The following is a 19,147-nucleotide window of genomic DNA, read 5'->3' as shown; positions in this document are numbered from 1 at the left end:
CACCATTTCAGGTCTAATTTCATCTATTGCTGCTGCCTTATGACAATGGAGTTTATACTTTCCACTTCCTCAAGCATAATTTCACCAACATCATTTTCCTCCTCCCCATGAGCTTGGCTGTTTTCAACACCACCAGGATGATTTCCTTTTACATTGAGAAGATGTTCAAAATATTCCCTCCACCTCTTCAGTGATTCCCTGGGATCTATTATGAGTTCACCTGAATTACTCATAACACTGTTCATTTCCTTTTTTCCCTCCCTTCCTAAGATTCTTTATTACTGTCCAGAAAGGTTTCCCTGCTGCTTGACCTAGCCTTTCCAGGTTATTACCCATCAAGTTCATAATATTACAATCAACAACTTTTGTCTAAATCGACACTTAAAATCTTCAATCGTTGTCATTATTGTTCAAATGGAGATTATCACCAACACCTGAATTTGATGGATCATAATGTGCAGAAAGTGTAGGAAGAAACCTAACTTCAGGTCTCCACTTTCTTCCTTCGGTTTGAACACCTACCAGCTTAGCCTTCTTTGTGACAGTGGACTGCACTTTGTCCTCAATCTGCAGACCTCTGGGCCGAGTAGCAGTCGCTTGGTAGGCCATGGCCCTTCGGGGCTGTTACGCCATGAGGATTAGTTTACTATGTTAACAAATATACTGCATATGTTATTCTTGAGGATAATCTTTGGAAAATATTTAAACTAGGTACTGCAGATTAAAAATAGAAATTTCTGATGTTCTTTTATATGACGATGGTGTACTGAACAATAAACATGTTTTTTTTGTATGAAAAATATTTTTCTAAATTAGTAAAATAGAATAGACCGTATGAATATCCTCTTCTGTTGCTTCTTGATATGTACATTCAGAATCTTGCCATACCTTTCTTTCTTCTTCAGAGGTTTGGTTTTGTGTTAGTAACATTTTCGCAACGTGATATATAGTAGTTTCACAATTGTAAATTTTCCCTAGATATGGTCGTAAATTTCGCTAGAGCCCGGCTGTGTGGCTCAGCACAGTTGAGGTGCTGACCTTCTGAATTCAACATGGCAGATTCGATCCTGGCTCAGTCCAGTGGTATTTGAAGGGGCTCAAATACGTCAGCTTCGTGTTGGTAGTTAGTGGGATGTACAAATATTTCTGTTAATTTCGCTAGAGTTTATACTTGCTTTTAAAATATTTTCTCAATGTTTCAGGTCTGCGCAGATATTCTGCTGCCGTGTTTTTATATTGTGTATGCGTGTAAAAAAAAAGGTATCGATGGATAATAAACATACAAATTAATTAAACTTAACTGAAGGAAATAACAATGTGAAATGTGAATACTGAAGCAAATAAAAGTAATAAGCAAAAACATTTGTAGTTCTTCGATTTTCTTCCCTTTTGAAACTTGTATCCTGTATGTCCTCTGTCCTTCTGCTGGAAAATACTAATGCAGTGGTAATATGGCAAAAGATTGCACATATCAAGTAGCTGGTACAGTATGTAGGCAATTCAATAACAAGGACATGACACTGTTAATTGTTGTCTTTGAACTGCACCATGTTACTAGGAAGTGTTCCAGAAAAATATTGACGATATGGAGCTGACCATTATTAAGTTGGCCTTAGGTCCAGTTCCGCATAATATTTATGTCATGGGGCTGCAGTTTGCTGTGCCCACTCTGTACACAGAAAATGTGTATCCTTAATATTGAGAGATGGTCTATTATTTGCCCAATCTAATTTGAACGTTTTCCCCCCGTTTGCACTAGTTAAGGCTTAGGGAGCTTCAGGAACAATGTACGTTAACAAAAACAATAAGTGGAAACCACATGTTTCAAAGGCCGTGATAACTATCACTTCTGTTGGTTAGTTGCACTCTATGGAGGTACATGTGCACTTTTGCTCTAAAAATACATAGGTCCAAAAATACACTTTCATAATATTTTTGGGATCAAATATGACTCGTTCATAAGATAGTTCACAAAAGCTAGAAATTTGTTCAAGTTTGTCAAGAGAGACCAGGATGAGAATAGAGCATGTTGCAACAATTCGAGCCCAAATTATTTTTAAACCTACTGTCCACAGAAATCTGACATAGTGATTGAGGGCGTGTTCTCATGTCTGAAAGAATGCTTCGTAAGCCAAGCTTAAAACTACCTTCAATATACACATGGTTTGTCAAAATTAATAAAATGAAATAACGTTGGGCAATTGCATACTTCCTTGACTGTAGGTTTCAATTTGAGTAATTCTGAATTAAGTTTCAATAGCTGTCATTTCCTGAAAAATGTGATATTGACAAGAATGAAGGCTTCACAGGGTGCAGAGGAAGACCATTGTAGATGTACATTACAGGTAAGTAAAGGCGACTTCCAATTATTTACTGACAGATGTCAGCAAGTTGAAACTTGAACTACTATACTAGTAAAGCATTTACTATACTAGACGTAAAGCAGCATCAAACGTCCCTCCAGGGTCACAGTAGAATTGGAGTCTGATAACAACAGCAAGAAATTGAGACGAAGCTCCCTTCCCAAAAATTGACCAGCAATCAGCTTCAAAGTTCCGCATTAGACTCAATTTAGAGCACTTTAAGCAAGCTTACAGCTTACCTGGAAGGAGTGAAAGAGAAAAAACATTCAACAACGATTTGAACAGTCATGGAGTCGATCATTTTTAAAACCTTTTAACCGGAAGACGGACAGACATTTTTAATGTCACAAAGTGAAACTTTTAACAACCATTCCAATGAATAGATATAGTTTTTAAGCTGACCTACTATGTGATCATCCAGTCTCATTTCATTAACCCCCACATTGTTTTAATATCATTTAATTTGTTGGTATTCTAGTAGTTTTTAAGAGAATCAGTGTACTTGCAAATAACGTGTTTAAAAACTTGGTGATTCATCTAAGCTTTAACAACAGCTGAAGATGTTCCCAAGTGAGAACGAAACATGTACTGTTTACAAATAAAAATTTGCTAAAAGGCAAGTAAAAAGTATCAAAAAGGTGGAAGATTTTTAATTATTGTAACTCTCTGTGACATACCACCTAGTTGAGCAGCTCATCTCCTTTCTCACAAGTCTTCCCAGCCCAAACTTTGCAACATTTTTGTAACGCTACTCTTTTGCCGAAAATCGCCCAGAACAAATCGAGATGCTTTTCTTCGGATTTTTCCGAATCGAGTAATCCTGGAGAGGGTCCCATACACTGGAACCATACTCTAGTTGGGGTCTCACCAGAGACAAATATGCTCTCTCCTTTATATCCTTACTACAACCCTAAATACTCGCATAAGCATGTGCAGAGATCTGTACCCTTTATTTACAATCCCATTTATGTGATTACCCCAATGAAGATCTTTCCTTATATTAATAATACCTAGGTATTTACAATGATCCCTAAAGGGAACTTTCACCCTATCAATGCAGTAAATAAACAGAAGACTTTTCCTATTTGTGAAACTCACAACCTGACTTTTATCCCCGTTTATCATCATACCATTGCCTACTGTCCATCTCGCAACATTATCGAGGTCATTTTGCAGTTGTTCACCTGATTCCACTTCTTTACACATATCATCGATATAGATAAGAGAACATAAAGGTCCAATAATACTGCCTTGAGGAATTACCCTCTGAATTATTACAGGGACAGATAAAGCTTCCCTTGAGGAATTCCCCTTTTGAATTATTACAGGGACAGATAAAGCTTCACCTACCCTAATTCTCTGAATTCTATTTTCTAGAAAGAGAGCCACCCATTCAGTCACTCTTTTGTCAAGTCCAATTGCACTCATTTTTGCCAGTAGTCTCCCATGATCTACTCTATATCAAATGCCTTAGACAGGTCAATCGCGATACAGTCCAATATTGTTTCAGGGTCTCGTATTAAGTATAGATGTAAGTGAAACTTGTTTGCAAGTTTCCATACTTAACAGATTTCAAATATCCTAACAGAAGCAGTTTCATTTACACTTTCTTCATTGACTGTATTGCAAAATTGTTCTTGGAGGTATAGAAATTTTCATAAAATCAATCCTACTGCATGAAATCTAGATAGATTTTGTGAAGAACAATCATTTGAGGCAGGGAGTATCTCACTCTTAATATAAAATCAATGATAATTATATCTTTATATCGTACTCCTAATTCAGATGTTAGTATATTCGCACTAGGGTGAGAGCAAATATCAAAACACTTATACAAGAATTTAAACGGACTCCTTAGGTCATACAACCTTCACCGTGTGAGTGATCAGCCTATTAGGAATAATGCCTGTCTAGAAAACATAATCACTAATGAAAAATGATCTTAACATATGGGGTCATAGAGCCTCTGTTGTCTGACCGTGAAGCCTGCAACTTAAATTTCCATTTGCAAGTAAGGGAGCATACAATACCAAGCAGATTAAGTGTTTTAGATCATTAAATGAGGGGAATATGACAAGGTTGAGATATAAATGATTGAAACAAATTGGCAGAATGATACTTAAAACTGCAGCAATTTTACAGAAACATTTGAGATATTCATAGCTAAAATAAGTTCTTACCTGAATGTAAGCTGTCCCAAAAGAAGTGAATACTAAATAAGAAAAGCAGTACAAGTGAAAAAGGGTTTAAGTGGTATACTCCTGCGTTTTAGTCAATAGAAAACTAATAATTCCCATTTGTAAAAATGGTAGTTCAGAAGATAAGGATAGGTACAGAAACGTAAAGCAAATATACAGAAGGGAATTTAAATTGGCAAAAGTTATAGCCAGTGAAAGCTGGATTAGAAACTTTAAAATAAAAGTGTAAAGTTGCCTTGGGCAGTTATAAATAAGGAAATAGGCACGAAGGTAAGAAAAGGACCAATACCCACTGAACCAGAAACGTATGTCTTGAATTTTTTTTTTTTTTTTTGTGATCTCGGTTTAAAATTTTGCCAATACCAGTATTCAGTGGACAAGAACAAGCCTCAACTTACAATTGTACCTACAGTCATGGATATGTTGGGTAACCAGCAGCACCAAGGAGGTAATTTAACTGACAGATCAAAGTTCACATGGGAAGAAGTTACACTGGGATATATATTAAAAAATTGGTAGTTCTAAAACAGAAGACATGGTTTCCTCAACTCTCTTTTAAAGGAAATTTTTGATTTAATTCTGCTAACTATACTCGCAAACTTGGTATTCAAGGAAGGGGCTATTTCATATTGCCTGAAGATTATAATCATATTTCCAGTGTATAAGAAAGGAGATAGAAATAGTCCAGAAAGCTACCAACTGGTAGCGCTTTTCCGTCAAATAGCTCATCAATTGTAATCACGTAGGCTGGATGGACCTCGAACCAGCCCTCAGAATCAGGTGACAATCCCTGACCTGTACGGGACTTGAACCCCAGGCCTCCAGGTAAGAGGCAGGCTTACCAATGCATAATGGACATAAAAGAAAACCTGCATAAAAGAAAACCTGCTAATTACCCATTAAAGAAGGAAGTACTGCAACCATACCACCCGCGCCATTGCCCCATAGAACTATACGACAGCATCATTGTCCCCAAAACCGGGCTTCCGCCATACAGCACCATACGCCAAGGCGTTCGATGGTATAGGACCTTTTCAGTCTAGAGTTAAATGCCACCTCACCTCAAAAGCGAAGGAAAGTAAACTTCAAAATGATGGATGAGGTTAGGGTCTATCAAGATGGAAGCAGTGAGGTTAGCCACGTTCAAAATCCGCGCCCACGTGGTTGGGACCTGTCAAGATGACAGCTGTCAAAAGCATGTGGTTTATAAATTCCACGCCCCTACGTCATTAAGATGGCATAAGTGTGGTTACGTCCTGTTAAGATGGCAGCAGCGAGATTAGCGCCGTTGACTTGTTCAAAATTCCGCGCCCACGTGATTAGAACCCGTCAAGATGACAGCTGTCAAAAGCACGTGGATTTCAAATTCCGCGCCCCTACGTCGTTAAAATGGCAGCAGTGAGGTTAGCGACGTTCACTTGCTCAAAAATGTGAGAGTCCGTCTAGATAACAGCTGTCAAAAGCACGTGGCCAAGCACGCGACTTTGTAAACGATGTGACATCACGGTCACGTCGTCATGGAGTCAATGACGTTGGCCGGGGTCAATGACATCGGGTGCTGACTCAGCAGAAAAAATGCTGACTCCATGGTTCTGAACCCGCCTAGCCCTACTACTGACTTAGTTTGTCCATTTGCGATAGTTGATTTAGTGAACGTCAAGCCTTAAGCGTTTTGAGCCACCGGAGTAGCCTGGTGTGTTAAGGCTGGTTCACAAGCTCTGGTACTGCCAATACTCAACACCTAATCATTGGAGATGGTAGGTAAAGAATCAACTTCCTCGTACTCTCGATTCTCCTGGCTCGGGGACTGGGGGTTTATGACGTTCTCACCATTCATTTCATCAGGTCACCACTAAGCCTTTCCAGAGGTCATGCATTATTATTATTATTATTATTATTATTATTATTATTATTATTATTATTATTTTCTTTATTTCTTAATCCATTTGTCCTCCATGGTTGGTTTTTCCCTCTGATTCAGCGAGGGAGGATACAACTGGAGAGGAGGACCACTACCTCGCCCAGGCGGCCTCACCTGCTATGTTGAACAGGGACCTTGTGGGGGATGGGAAGATCGGAAGGGATAGAAAAGGAAGAGGCAAGGAGACGGCCGTGGCCTTAAATTGGTTACCAACCCGGCATTTGTCTGGAGGAGAAGTGGGAAACCACGGATAAACACTTTGAGGATGGCTGAGGTAAGATTCGAACCCTCCTCTACTTAGTTGACCTCCCGAAGCTGAGTGGACCCCGTTCCACCCCTCGTATCATGGCAGAGTCGGGAATCGAACCCGTGTCTCCGGGGGGTGGCAGTTAATCACACTAACCACTACACCACAGAGGCGGATATGAATATTATATTACTTCTACCTGTAGCCCTGCAGTGTCTCCCTGCACGAATGTAGAAACAGACGGTAGGGTTATCTACTGCATATGGTTAAGTCAGAAGTGTGAGGTGAGGAAGTATGTACGATGAGGAACACACGTGCTATTTGTACATATCTTAAAGGGGTCTTATCTTCATGGCCGGTTATCTTTTGATTTAATATGCTGTAATTCGAGAACTACTGGAGATAAAAATACAGGGATTTCTCCAGTCCCATCGTAGAACTGTTCTTCATATCGCCAGCTCACTATCCTAAAATTTAAGAAAGGAGATTTCCACTTCCGGAGGTGCATATTGCACCCGTCCACCTCCCGAGTCCCAGACTAGCATTTATCTCAGGGGTGTCGGTTCATTATTTAAGTCATCAAATATAAATATAGCGGCATCAATGAACACGGGAATGAACGGAGCAATTTAAAATTAAAATGGGGAAGGCTCGATTGTTAACTTGAATTTAAGGACTCCATGATAGGACTAGGAAGTGGCTGTTAACTTTAAAAAGGGTACCATCTAATTACAATAAAAAGATTATGAGAATGGTTTCCTTTGAAATACTTTGCCAGAAGGAGCAGTTTATTACGCCATCCGACGTACGAAACTTTGATACATTTGGCAACGATATTTAAATTTCCACATATGTTACATAAATAAATCACTTGCTATACCGCAAGTGGTATCAATATCTTGCTGGGTTGCTTCTGAAAGAAATTACAATTGGAGTATAACTTATGGGTCGATTCCATTTGAATCGAACCGTTGTTCAAGGATATAGCTTCCTTCTGTCGGGAGCCCGAGCATAACCCATGTTACGGTCGGCTTCTCGATTTAACTAAGATGATGTACCCCGGCTATATACATTTTTCCGAGACCGGTACTCGGACTGGGTAATGTTTCTCGTGAATTACGAAAAATGGATTACACGGACAGTTCCTATCTTACGATGTCCAGCTGATGCCATACCACTGAATTAGCATTTATATTTTATTTACACATGATCTGAGATGTTACAAAGTAGCCTCAGTAGACTACTGCCACATATGAGATAACGAGAAGCGGTGGGAAATACCGTGCGGAAACCGTACGATAACGAGGTAACAAATGACTATAATATTTCTCACTCTTATTTTTCAAACATACGAGTAGAGGGATGTTGTCACCAAATAATTAATTAATTCACTATCGTCAGAATATTCATTTATCCACGAAGTTATCATCATTGAAATTATTATTATTATTATTATTATTATTATTATTATTATTATTACTCAACGGTTCCTGGCACTGTCACGTTTGATGAATATCGTCATTATTATGCGGGACGCAAACACAAATGGTTATTAATGTTATTATTATTATATCCCTCTTGTGGTTATTATTATTATTATTATTATTATTATTAAATAGGTGACTCCAGATATTATTATTCACGTCACTCAAGAGGTTATTATTATTAATGAACCGGTCACTTCCGCCAAAATATATTAAGATATCGGTCGCAATTATAATTATTTCACTGATCAACCAACGGCATCATTACTGTTATTATTATGACAATTATTATAAATCTGACCGCGATGATTTAACATCGTCCTTACATTATTATTATTATTATTATTATTATTATTATTATTATTATTATTATTATTATTATTATCGGTTGCATATTATCATTTAGATTCCCGTTTAACATCTTTATCAACGCTCATTTACTTAAGGCGGTCCAACCATTTATTTGCAATATTTATTATTATTATTATTATTATTATTATTATTATTATTATTATTATTATTATTATTATTATTATTATTATTATTATTATTATCACGACATCATGATCGTCATCGCTCGTCATTACAATGATTACACTATACGATCATTTATGTGGACTCTGAACTCTCATTATCCTTAGATCCGTAGTATCTCGACGAATAGCTGTGCAGTCTATTTATTTCGTACATGCTGTCACGGGTCCGAATTCTACCCGCTACGTAACTCAGTATTTCTCTGTGACACTGCCCGTACATTTTACACTCATTTCAATATCCTAAGTGTCTCTCGTACGGAATTTATTTCCTTTTCTATCTCAATATTCCTTGATTCATTTATTTCTCACAGAATTATCAACTGACTTATTTATTCACATCTGACATCGCACGACCTTTTATTATCTGACTGCAGATTCTTTAACATTTTCTATCTCATTTTGATCTACGCCTTAGTTCGTTCTCCACAAATAATCGTAACATCTTGAAATTATATTTACCAAAATTTGACAATCATGGTTTCGTAATATTAGTCCTACGTGTTCCGGCTAATGAATTGCAAATTTAAGACACGACATTTATACGTAAAGAAAAATATTGGACCGTAATTTAAACCACACGTTCATTAACATGTACGGATTATTAGCACCGATCTACATTTCAATATTATTAATTGATCAAATAAAATTACCACACTCTTTAATTCCGAATTAAAAACGACATCCCGTCATTAAATGATTCCTGATAAACGCAACACCTGATCACTTGACTTTTATTATTACGCACGGCTCACTAAAAATTCCGATATCACATGAATTATTATTATATCGAAATTTAAAAAAATCTTCTTCTTCAAAAAAAGTAGTTTTATTATATTTATTATTATTATTAATTTAAAAAAATAATTTTCGCCTGTTACACGGTAGTCCACTCTTAATATGTTTAACGCATAACCCCTTTTTCAATTTCTATTTATTCTGGCACTAATCCAGATATGATTTACTTGGAAATTTTATTATTATTATTATCGCTTCTCCCAAATTTAACAACTTCACTTTGAAAATATGAACATACTAATCAACAACAAAACACAACTGGTATGACGAGGCTGGACTTTCCTTCAATGTCATTATATCGCTCGTTAAAACGACAAACAGAAAAGCACATATCGGGTCTATTTAACTATAATAACCAAAATCAAATGTAAAGAAAATTATTCTTGAATACAAAGAAAATAAGAATACATGCATGACTTAACGTACTACCCTATATCTACAAAATTTACATCTACAACAAACTGAATACATAAAAAGACCCGATTATTTACATTGTTATTATTTACTACTGTCCGTGCTACAAATTTAGGATGGGGTCGTTAAGCGACACATCTTGTTACAGAAGGTAACCAAGTCTAATCAAATTATTCCCATTTTTCCCATCACGATAACATTTCCCAAATATTATTTACATTATGTACTCATCTTAGTTTCTCGGTATTCCATTACAGCTTTGCAGATGAGAGGCTCCTTTCGGCCCCTCTCTGCATTTTACTCCTCCATTCTTGATGGCGTAGTTCCACAAAAGATTTCCTGGCACATTACCATTTTACACTAATACCTTAATTATCACAAAACTTCACCATTGACAACGTTAACACTGAACACTTTAACTTTTATACAACAAATTAATATCCTAGACCCAAAAATTTAATATTTTACACTATTTTAATCTTCGTCCAATTACCGCACAATGGACCTGGACACGTACGACGAGGTGTCAAATCTTACGCCCGTCGCGATTTATGTCGTCCGACGTGATACGCCCGTTTCATACGGCCTTCTTGAAGTGTTCATGATAGCGGTTCGATATTGCAAAGTACAGGCTATTATTCCCTTAAAGTACTGTTCGTCACACAGTCTGTTATTTACGTACTTATTGCGGTGCAATTTATATTACTCTCTTACAGTGCAATTAATTTACTTCACTGATATTTATAACTGACAAACACTGTCCTACGTTAACTATTTCCAGTTCATGTTGCTTGAGCGCGATCACATTTTATAAACACTGGCGGATGCTCGCGCCATTAAATGTTGAGTTACTGTACGCCCGTAGAATTCGAAGTTAGCTGCGACCGACGGTTCAGCTCCAGAGATTCATTTCAAGTGTCGTGGCGAGGATCCCTTGTCCCGTATATATGGATGAAGCTTTCCCTCGCGGCTTCATTGACGTCATACCCCTTAGGGAGGGGGTGGATTTTCAATATCGGTACTTGCACTCCGAATTGGGCGTTAAAATTTACATCAAATTAATCCACTCCGCTAGCATATTTGCTGGATTAAATATGAACTCCTGGTGATCACGGGTGGATTTAGCTCCTCACATTTCGCGCCTTTAGAAGCGTCCCTTACAACGTGGTCTTCGTCCAGCCAATGACGTTCAAGCTGTCTGGTTTCCAAGAAATCCAGCCTTCAATTTATTTAATTTGCCAATAATTATTGATTATTTTTCCATGCGTGACATCTAATAAATTCATTACATCGATCCGTGTACTCACAATAATTTATTACTGATTACTTTTGAAGTTACGAGAATATCTCATCCATCATCTCTTAAGATGGTATCCCTGGGTCTTCCATCAAATTTTAGCGATTGGCCGGCAAGCGGTCACGTGATTTAAATCTCCACCTGCCCGAACCTAGGCTAGCGAATGTCCTCGCAACCGCTGTAGCTTTCCATGACGTCACGGAATCTCCGTCCTGCCAAAAATATCCCAACGCATTACTCATGTTGCGAGCTTCCTTTGTGTCACCTATCTCCTTTCTCTTTCTGACCAAGACTTATTTGTGGACTTGTATTTCCTTGTTCGCCAACTAATGAGATCCCCTGCTGTGAAGTAGCTAAATGTTGTGTCGAGCTAATCCGTCAGGCTCCAGTCTGTCGTCTTTCTTCGCTCATATTTCGACATTACACAGATGAAATATTTTCAACTACACTTCTGTATTTCAATAAATGTACCATATATTATTTTATCAATCAAATCATGATTGACTTTGGGCCTAAGTCACTCGGGTTCAATATGGCCCTAATATTCCATTCAGCGTACATCAAAAATGAGTACCAGGTTAATTAGAAATGAGCAGCAGGTTAATTCATGGGGGCAAAGGCGGCCGGGCGTAGAGCTAACCACTCTACCCCATCTTGTGCCGATGTTGACAATGGTGGAAGCCTTTACCTTCCACTCCTCCTTCTAGTATTGGCAATTGCCATTAATCTGCCTCGAATCTGCCTTAGTGGTGATAATATTCCAATATGTTTCACTGCGAGTGCGAGGAGCCTTTCTAATTGGGCAGCACTGCGAATTGCCCTATTGGTCAGCGCTGGCAGCAGTGTCAAGAATAAAACGCGTAAGGCTTGACGTCTACTGTAGTCAGTTTTCAATGTACATCGGACAAAATCAAAACACTTTTAAAATATAATAAATCTGAACATGAACTCCAGCCGTCTTTGTTTTTGGTAAACTTTGTGATGACACCGTCAAAAAAGGCCACCTCATTGATTCTTCTCAGGGAAACAAGGATCTCCTTTTCTATAGACAAAAGAGTCAAGTTGCTGAGACGAATTTGTCCTTGTGTTGCTTGAAGTTATGATTTTATCCTCTTCAGAGCTGAAAATCTTCTTTCAAGGCTAAGTTAAAATTAATGTAGCCAACTTGTAAACTTCAGTTCCGGTACTGTACACAGAATGGAGATCGTTCACTTTCATGTAATTTCCAATGGCTTGCACTGATTTTTGAGAAAATTCCTCTAGGGAATATATATAACCAGTGGCGGATTTAGTTGGGTGGTCTGCAGGACTGCAGCCCCCCCCCGGTTCTTCACTCGTAATTTACACGAAGCAACATTACATATTCAATAGGGAAATATTGCCATCCGTTCTGCGAGTTCCTTTAACACTTGATTTTCAACTCCGGAATAGCGCAATAATTGAATGCTTCTCTTCACATGATAATATCGTATGATTCCATCTATTGGGACTGCCAGGACATGGCTCTGTTATCTGGCCATAAGGCTTCGAATCCGCTTCCCCCTCCGTGTGCGCTATAAGGCGCCCGCCAACCCCACTCTAGCGGTCAGCATGCATTGCAGACTAGAGATGGGGAATCTGATTCATTTTGAAGAACCGATTCATTTGAATCGATTCACAAAAATGATTCGTTCATTTGATTCGTTCATTCCTATCACACGTGACCGAGAGCCGAAAGCGAAACTATGGACTCAGGTGAACCATTCCGTTATGTTATTTATAACTGCTGCTGCTTTACAAGTTACAAGAAGTGAAATGTAGGTAATCGCTAGTATTTTAACTAGAGTAATATCCTTTTTAGAGGTTACAATCGAAAAATGCTACGCTACTGTCCGACTAATCCTTTCCAAACTTAAGAAGCTACCATACGAAATTATACGACAATCGAATTTGAAATTTATAGTAGATATACGAACATATTTGTGGGAATTTGAAAGTGGATATTGACAGCAGCTTGCCATCAGTTCTTTACTTTTAATTCTTTTTTTTACTGAAGAAATATTTTAAAAATATATAAGACCAAATGTAAACGCGATGGATGACCTGACTGTGAAATAATCAACCGTGACAAAGCAACAGCTAAGTTACGGTTTTTTGAACGTCGATTATTCTTAACATTCCTTACACTTTTCATTATGTTTGCAGGCTATACTCACTACGTCACCAGATAGCCACTTTAGGCAACTCTGTAGTAGGCAGTGAAATAATAGGAAACAAATCTGTGCCCACATGGGTGTAATGTCATCCTCAAATGGATCATGGTCAGATTGACAAGATTAACGGTTCATAAACAGTAAATACCGGAAGACTATGCCGAGCTGAGCGGCTCAGACAGTAGAGGCGATGGCCTTCTGACCCCTACGTGGCAGGTTCGATCCGGCTCAGCCCGGTGGAATTTGAAGGTTCTCAAATACGTCAGCTTCGTGTCGGTCGATTTACTGGCTCGTAAAAGAACTCCTGCAGGACAAAATTCCGGCACCTCGGCGTCTCCGAAACCCAAAAAGTAGTTTGTGGGACGTAACCCCAATAACATTATTATTAAATAGCCAACAAGACATTGCGTTAGCGACGTAAATCATCTGACTGTCTTTAAAAAAATACAGTCTTCTTTACGTCGCACCGACAAAGATAGGTCTTATGGCGACAATGGGATAGGAAAGGGCTATGAGTAGGAAGGAAGCAGGGCTGCCGACAGTGGAGTTAAAACTCACTATCTCCCGAGTGCAAGCTGACAGGTACGTGAACCAAACCGCGCAGCCACTTTCTCGGTGACTAATCCTTCCTTTTTTTTTTAGTACGGTTGCCCTTAATATTCTGCCGCTCCTCAGAGTAACCACAGAAACCAGAAAGGCGAACGCCAAAGGGGGAAATAATGGAACAATTTACGAAAATGCCTCAAAAATACTTGAGGTTATATGTCAGATAGTAGCTGGTTTACATATCACATTCAGAAGAATCTATCATTTGCAGGATTTATGCCTTGCTTTATTTGCTCCCTTCGTACCTTAATAGTCTTGTATTGCCTACATACTACAAAGAAGTCATGGTTAGCTGTTTCACTTCAACTTGCATATACACTTCATAACATGGCAAGATTTAAAAACAATATCGATTGTTACTAAAGGCTGAGTACGAGAACGGGGAGGCTTCTATGGTCCACAAGTTAGTTCACAGTAGTTCACGAGAACGCGAACGGGAACCTTGAAGTAAACTTAACCTAACATTTCGCAACGACCTGGAAGTTGGATGTATATTACAGTTCCGTGAAGTGTGTGACATGAAACGACGTCATAATTTCTTACTAAAAAAAAAAAATCCTGTAAGGTTAGGTTAGGAGTATTTGACTTGTGAGACTTTTAGTTCTGGTTAAATAAGAAGTAACAGAGTCGTTCTTCACACGTTGTCATTGATTCAAAAATGGCGGATTCCCGATTTGGCGAATGGCGATATGAATGAGAACGAACGAGGAACGAGGAACCAGGGAACGAGTTGTGGCAGCCATCTCTTGATTCAGATTTCGATTCAAAAACGAGTCGATTCATTTCGTTCACTGAATCATGACTCAATCGTTCAGTGCAATGATTCGTTCATTATGAATCACTCGTTCAGAATCTCCCCATCTCTATTGCAGACCAGTGAGTCTTATGTGTTGTCCACCGATCGCGATAGCAGAAGTTCTAACAACAAAATTAGTATTGTTAACTCAGTGCAGTTTTTAAAATCTAACTAACTTAACAGTTTAACTCTAAATGAAAAGTGTGATATTAAAGCTCGAGGAAGACGTACCCCAGAATTGAAAATCTTCCAGACTGTTAAGAGCCGTGACAAAGGGTACACAAGAATTTTCAATCCAGATGTATATAGTAAACATGAATGGTTGTGAGGGTGAGAAGTTCAAAATGCACTTTTGTTTCCCGTGCCTTATTTTTTGTAAGTACCAGTGAAGGAGCAAACAGTGCGTGGGTGATGCAGGAGTTCGTGATCTGAAGAGACTTACTGATAAAATAAAGAAACATCAAAAGAAAAAACATGTGAACAGTGTGCTAGACTTAGCTCTTCTAGGTTCCATAGATGTGCGCGAGGCTTTAACTCTTTATAGGTTTGTGGTCGAATTTTCAACCACACCACTTAAGGTTCAATTTCTCTTACATTATATTATTAATATCAGCCTAACGATGTTAGGCCGTTAGGCTACTGGCATAGAGCGTTCTGTGGTCGGAAAATCAGCCACAATGTGTTTCCAAGCGCTGGTAAACAGAGCGCAGCACTTTGTAGAGCGCAATGCACGTTGTGGTTGAAAACTGAACCACAATCTATTCAGCTCATCCACTGTGCATGGAAGTAGATCATCTCATGAGGTATGTTAAATTTATTCAATAATATTTCATTTATTTCTGTATATAGTGGTTCTAAGGTAATCTGAAACGTATGTTTTACCGTATTTACGTGGAAATAGCACAACAGATGTTCCAGCATTGTAGTTATATATCCTAGAAAGAGGCCATGCATTCGTAACCTCACTTTGTTCGAATTCATGCCAATATTTTATGTTCATTATAAACTCACAGTGATAGATAGGAATATGTGCTTAACAAAATACATGTCTGCGCTATGTTGTCAGTTAGTTCAACAAATATATAGTCGCCATATGTGTTGCGCTGACTTGTTACAGCATTTTGTTTATGGTGGTGTCAAGTGTTCCATTGGCCACCATGATTCCTTGTGTACACAAAATTCTTTATCATTGCGTGCTGTTTCACTCCGCGGCATGTACGCCTGTTACTACAAAACTGTTTATATAATCGTTCACCCGGTTACCTCCTATCTATATAAAACTGTTGATATTTTGTAGGCTACAGTCATGGCGAGGAGGCTTGATTGCTTGGATGCGGAAGCACTACTCAATATTTTAGATAGAAGCTTACAATAACATAAGAACAAGCTTCTGAGTCAGATTTGGAGGGCGATTCTGATGCTGAGGATTGTCGTCCATTTCCTGCGGAAAAGCAAACATATTCGGCAGACAACGGAGTGCTATGCTTGAGTGGAGATAGATCAGTCGGTGCAGACATCGAATCCGATCACGACATCGACATTCACAAGTTGATTTTGTGTTGACAAAGTGCTCACGTTATTGTAAAAAGGTTTTTTCTTTTTTATATGTTCAAGTAATAGATATTGTCCAATTATATAAGAAATATACATTGACCGTCTTACTAATAAACGGTGTATAACTTTTATACAAGGTTTATACACCGTTTATTTGAAATTCGTTAGTAATAAACCGCGTATAAGCCTCCTGTGCATACATCTGTTATAGTTATTCATTGAATTGCTTATACAGACCAGGACCCTTGTATAAGCGCTGTATAGCAGCGAGTAGCGGAAAAAGAATCGAGCGAGCAGTTTATTTTCGTAGTATTTATTGTCTACAGTAATATAATCGTGGTAAAATATTCGACTTATCCATTTAACATTGAACACACATTGAAAGAATGGACGATAACGTTGATGATCTTCACGGTATTTTAAACATAGAGGACATACACCATTCAGAGGTTACGGAGGCTAGACATCTTCCTAAAGTAAAACATTTTAAAGAGACGGAATGGCAATGAATGAATGACTATGAAAGAAATGATGGTTGGGCGTATTCTTGTGTAATAATGAGTTACTGCTTAATAGACTTTTTGAAATTGCGAGTTCATTATACATTATCTGCCTCTACAAAGATCTTTATCATATTTGAGTACCCTAGAAAGGGACATATTCCTCGACATAAAAAATGGTATAACTTGAAAACCGTACGTACCGGTAATATGATTTCCATACTTCGTATTTGAATACACAGTTAGTAAGACGGTGGAATTACAATAAACGTTCAAATTAATTATTTTATTTTTGTGGTTTATTTATCAACCACAAACCATGAAAGTCCAAACCACTTCCCTAAATGGATTGTGGTCGATTCTTTGACCTCAGGTTTTTAGGAATAAACAGTGTTTTACAAACTTTATATATATCTCAAACATATAAACTATATTGGAGGATAACAATGAACATATACATTATGCGTCCTATGATATTTTTCATAAAAATAGATTTTCCCTATAAAGTGTTAAATAAGGCCAATGAGGAATCTGTACAGCGTCATAACAATGAAGCAAGCAAAAATCGGCAAGTACTATCCAGAATAATAAACTGTATTAAGTTTTGTGGGTCAAACGAACTGGCGCTGAGAAGACATGACGAGAGACCAGACTCCGAGAATCCTGGTATATTTCTGAATTTAATTCAATACACGAGTGAACTAGACTCTGTTTTAAGTCACATCTAGAGAGTACTTCGAGTTTCAAAGGAACATCGAAAATGATCCAGGAAGAATGGTTGCAGTGTATGCTGGAGGTATGCAGAGAGGCTAGTTTGCAGGGGCGAAGCGTCAGGGGAGACAGGGTAGACAGCGTGTACCCTTAACATTTTGTGAAATAAATATTGTCTAGTTAATTTAATTACTTTTTAGAACATTAATTATTTCCAGATTCATGACATTATTCTATTCCCCGCTTTACTTATTTTCGTCTCACTTCGGCCATGCTAAGGCTCGCGTTAGTTACACGAAGCACGTAGGAGAAAGTAGACGCTGTCCATTCTGTGTATTTTCCTTTGATTCAAAGCTTTCAGATAGAGCAACACTAACGCTATCTGTAGGTGCTGACTGTGGAACTATGACTTTCCTATAGCGAGATGTCTCCGCCCAGTAGACAGACTTACCAGCGCTTGCTCTCATTGGCTAGTATTTGGATCTCTCTTATAAAGGTGCTCTTATTGGCTACCATCTTAGACATGCTTTTAATGTTATTAATTTGAATTTACTTTATTATAAGACACGTCTAAAAATAAGTTAATAATATTTAAATACGAAGTATAGTAAACTTACACCTAATAAATGAATGACAGCATCAAAACCCTTCAAGTAGGTGCATTTTCTTGCCCGCCAATATTAGTCGCGGTATTATAACCCCAATAACTATTGGGTTCCAGTCTTAATACGGAAAAAATTGCTTAACTTGATGCTGTATATTCCGTTAAAGTCAGTTTCTAGTGAGCGCGCTATGAGCGCATTCAAATGAATCAAAACGCATTTAAGGAATTGTATGACCAACCAGAGACTCTCTAACTTGGGAACTCTAGCTATAGAGAAGAAATTTCTGTGGAATCTTAGCAAGACGCCTGACTTCAAGACGAGAGTAATATATATATTTGCCGAAATGAAGGACAGGCGTATTAAACTCATTTACAAGAATATTGTTTAAGGTGACTTGTACGAACAACTATTTATTTCTTATTTCTCTTATTAAATCTACATAACAATGAAATATATTGCTATTTTTATTCTAAAAGTATGTTGTTATTTGACAACTCCCGCGGCCTAGGCTATTTCATCTATGTTCAAAAATAAAGCAAGTGCACATAGGGTTATAGGTTGTTACAGGGTTTGTCTTATTTTCAGAGTCATTAATATAATACTGAATACAATTGTATGCGTCGAAAACAAAATTCCATATAATAATATGATTAAAACACTTTAAATAAAAGAAATCTCTGTCTACCCCCTTACTTAGTTCACGCTTCGCCACTGCTAGTTTGGAAGATGTATCCGAGTCTGAATTTCTAGCAATCATGGCTGACGAGACGACGAATGTGTATTGGTGGTTCTGGTACCATACTGTTAATGGCAGTGCAATTATCAATTATTAACAGCAGTAATGCACGTCAGAAGTGGTAATGTACATACGATGCTGAGATAATATAGTATGGAAATATTTAACATGTACCTTAAGTATACAAGTCGT

The sequence above is a fragment of the Anabrus simplex genome, chromosome 3 (genome assembly GCF_040414725.1).
Source record: "Anabrus simplex isolate iqAnaSimp1 chromosome 3, ASM4041472v1, whole genome shotgun sequence".
In the NCBI taxonomy this organism is placed as follows: Eukaryota; Metazoa; Arthropoda; class Insecta; order Orthoptera; family Tettigoniidae; genus Anabrus; species Anabrus simplex.
The sequence above is the reverse complement of the archived record's forward strand: the minus strand, read 5'-3'. Positions refer to the sequence as shown.